Source organism: Coregonus clupeaformis, unplaced genomic scaffold (genome assembly GCF_020615455.1).
Source record: "Coregonus clupeaformis isolate EN_2021a unplaced genomic scaffold, ASM2061545v1 scaf0249, whole genome shotgun sequence".
NCBI lineage: Eukaryota > Metazoa > Chordata > Actinopteri > Salmoniformes > Salmonidae > Coregonus > Coregonus clupeaformis.
Window position 1 is genome coordinate 215,488 of NW_025533704.1, and position 4,276 is coordinate 219,763.

The 4,276-nt window shown below is 41.4% G+C and overlaps 1 pseudogene; it reads left to right on the forward strand.

Annotated features, from left to right (window-relative positions):
* Positions 1-307: 307 nt before the first annotated feature.
* Positions 308-1,277, forward strand: LOC121547879 (annotated as a pseudogene).
* The last annotated feature ends 2,999 nt before the right edge of the window (positions 1,278-4,276 follow it).

Genomic DNA, 4,276 nt, shown 5'->3' on the forward strand with positions numbered 1-4,276 from the left:
TGGTCTTAGCAAAAGTTCACAAGTATGGCCCCCATGTGTTTTACAAGGTCCGAGACTGTGCCAAAAGCTTTAGTCACACATCCCATGTTTGAGAAAATGAAAGCAGTAATGCATGGTTAGACAGGGCTGGGATAAATGGTATAATAATGCATTTGACTGAGTTTTACGTTTCATTTCACTATGTTTGTCTTTCTTTGTTCCCTCTGTTTTAAGGTGCAAATAAATAAATATTGCAGCAGGTACAGCGTGTACTGTCGACATGTGAAAAGTGTTAATAAAAACGTTCACTCCATGTGCCATGCCAATTCCTCTACAGGTATGGCCACCATGTATGCCAGATACAAGTTTGTGGAGAAGCTCAATGAGAAGGCAGGTGGTGTGCCCCCAGCACTGAACCAGGCTGCTTTCTGGATTGGAATGCTTTCTTGTTTGGGGATGTGTTTTGTTGTTACTTTCCAGGTAGGTTGTCACTCCTTTAGTGAGAAGATGAAGGGGTTTTGTACCTTTAAGTGACAGTGTGATATTCCATACATGATCTCTCTGGTGTTTTCTTTTCCCCCAGAAGACAACGGTTACGTCAGTTCATGATGCAGGTGCATTACTCTTCTTCTTTTCTGGTGTGTTGTACACTATCCTCCAGTCCATCATATCCTATAAGGCCTACCCCTATGGATGTTCCTTGGCATTGTGTCGTATGCGCACCGGAATTGCACCATCGCCTTCCTGGCAGTTTCCCCCAGTATCCTTGAAAACAATAGTAACCCATGGTGTCTAAATTATTTTAATCATGAATGATCATTGTTTTATCAAAGAAAATATATCCTTCATTTTCCATCCAGCTGTTTTCTGTGCTGTATTTGTGACACAAACCACACTGCATAGAAAAACAGAAGACGACGTACAGTATGAGCACATCTTTACAAGAACACAACTCACATAAACAACAAAGATGGACGACATTCTGAATCCATATAGGCTTTATAGGCTAGAGAAGCTATACGGCCAATATCAGTCTCTCTCCGACTCTCCCTGTCATTACAGGACTATGTGTTCCATCTGGTGAGTGCTGTGAGTGAGTGGATCATGGTCTTCAGCTTCATCTTCTTCTTCTTTACCTATATCCACGACTTTAAAGTGAGTTTTCAGTCACCGCTCTGTCATTGTGGTGGGAATGATTCTCCTTTTCTTCTCCTTAAAAGTGTTTTTATTTCTCTTTGTCTTGTTTCTTACAGAAGTTTACTCTGAAGCTAAGAACAGAGTTTGTGGACTATTCCTGACGAAACATTGATTTGAACCTTTTGTTGGGTTGTAATTTGAAATAGTTGCTACAACAGAAGTGAATGGTTATATGTAGGAGAAATGTATATGGTGGGGTCAATGGAGGTTGGATAAGAGCCAGGGGCTTGGAGAGTTACTAAGTAAGGGAAAAGGCAATCACATGGTTGCGGTCACTGATGAGGGTGGTTAGCTATGCATTAGTGAGGAATGTGGGCCGAGGTCAGGTCAGGTCACACGAAGGGAGAAGGAACAGTTTATTACCCACATCATTTAACTTCCTGCCTAGCAACAAAGATGTAGTGTTTAGAGAAAAGGAGGAAACTCCGCCTAAAGGGGGGTATAAATACTTGTGCTGGTGGAAACATGTCTTTGTCTTTGCAGCTGTTTGACCCAGTGGGTGAATAAACTTGGTTTGAGCTTTTCCTAGTTGTCCGTTAGTTTTTTACTCTGTTTATTTAGAATCTAACACTTTTCATCTGAATATTTACAAAATCAAATGTATTATCACAAGATCAAGTGGATATAGAAAATGAATGTTATGCATCACCAGTTGATAGATCTACATACAAATTCTACAAATGTTAACCAATTAATAAAAATGTAATAACTAAAATATAGTTGTTGCAAAAGTATTCACCCCTTTTGTTTAGGCAAGCCTAAATTAGTTCAGGAGCAAAATGCTGCTTAACAAATTACATAATAAGTTACATGGACTCACACTATGTGAAATAATAGGGGTTGACATGATTTTTGTGAATGACTACCCCTTCCTCTGTCCCCCATACATACAACATCTGTAAGGTCCCTCAATCAAGTATTGCATTTCGAGCACAGATTCAACTACAAAGACCAGGGAGCTTTTCGAAAGCCTTACAGGGAAACACAGTGATTGGTGAATTTGGTAACAATAACAAATCAGACATTGAATATCTCTTTAAGCATAGTCATGTTAATAATAATAATAATAATGCTGTGGATGATGTAGCATATTAAACTACCCAGACACAACAAATATATAGTTATCCTTCTGAACTGAGCTGCAGGACAGAAAGGAAACTGCTCAGGGATGTCACCATGAGGCCATTGTTGATTTTAAAACAGCTACAGAGTTGAATGGCTGTGAAGGGAATGGCTGTGAAGGGAGAGAACTGAGGATGGATCAACAACATTTTAGTGACTCCCCAATAATGACCTAAATGACAGAGTGAAAATAATAATAAAAATATACAGTAGGGGTGTAACGATCCATCTACTACATCGATGTATCGATTTATATTCCTATGATCCAACTACATCGATCTGTGCTCGGCGAGTTGGCCTTTTGGACAACATATATCGATCTAACATCGTTTTAAAATGTAATAAATCGATTGTATCGATACTAGGAAATAACCCATTGGATTTAAGCACGTCAGACTTTATATGGATGTTTTTTCTTAGCACTTTTAATGATAAAGGCTTTAAACATTACTCGATTCAGTCTGCCTATCCGTGACATCATCGCGCCAACAGCAGCGCAAAGGCGCAAAGACAACCAAACATAGCATGGCGGACTACAGAGGAGAAGCCACCATTGCGGTCCAGTGTGTGGAAACACTTTGGCTTTTGCAAAGACGGAGATGTTCTAAATAAGTCGCTCGCTGTTTGTAGGATATGTAAAGGTCAAGTAAAGTACAACGGCAACACGACAAATCTCTCCAACCACCTACTAAGGCGCCATGGGATTTCACACAACACCGACCGTCCAGGCACCTCTTGCAGCGTTCCCGCTGCTACAGCAGCGAAAGGTAAAGTAAACTCTGCAGAAGCCTCAGGTCTCGCCTGCATGTTTAGTCAGAGACTAGGCCAAAACTCAGCTCGGGCGAAAAACATCACGGCAACAATTGCCAAGTTTATCTGCAAAGACATGCGACCCTACAGTGTGGTTGAAAATCCGGGATTCCGTGAAATGATTCAAACATTGGAGCCAAGGTACACAATACCAAGCCGACCACACTTCTCAGAAAAGGTTATTCCTGCATTGTACGAAAGTACTAAGAATGATGTGAAGCTGTCGCTTTCTCAAGCTGAACGAGTAGCGATAACGACAGATGGCTGGACGTCATGCTCAAATCAAGGGTATGTGACAATTACCTCTCATCACATTGATCCGGAGTGGAAAATGAAGACCTTTGTTCTGCTAACCAGAGTTTTAAATGAAGCCCATACTGGTAAAAATATTGGCGCGTTACTGCGTGAAGCCTGCATGGAGTGGAAAATCTACGACAAGAATCCTGCCATCATCACAGATAACGCCAGGAATATGATTGTGGCCGGTGCAGAAGCCCAGTTCAGTCCACACATTACCTGCTTCGCACATACACTCAACCTTGCCTCGCAGAAGGGTTTGGGGTGGACCGTGCTTCCAGGTTGTTGGGGAAAGTGCGAAAAATTGTTGGATATTTTCACTGCAGCCCGATTGCTTGTCACGCCCTACAGGAAAAACAAACTGATGGATTTACCAAAACATAAACTGATCCAAGACATAATCACCAGATGGAACAGTTCATTCGAAATGCTTGAACGTTTTTTGGAACAACAGCCAGCTATAATGGCAACTCTGATGTCCAAGGATCTACGAAAGGGGGTCACAGATGTAGGCACGCTGAGTGATATTGCCAACATGGATGACATTGTTCAGTTGATGGGTCCTGTCAAAATGGCAACCACTGTGATGTGTGAAGAAGACCAGCCAACTCTCTCTGTAATTGCTCCTCTTCAAGCAAAACTGCTGAAACACCTACAGCCATGCGAAGACGACTCAACCCTGGTTGCAGAGATTAAGAGGGTGATGGCCAGTGACCTCTCCACACGCTACAGAGGCACCCAAGATGCTCTCAACATAGGTAATTAATTTGGAGTCTTAATTAAAATCAACTTGGTTAATATTTTAGGTTATTAGACTGTATTAATTTGTAAAATGCCACACCTTTGCGTTTTCAAGTTTGAATTTGAGTTG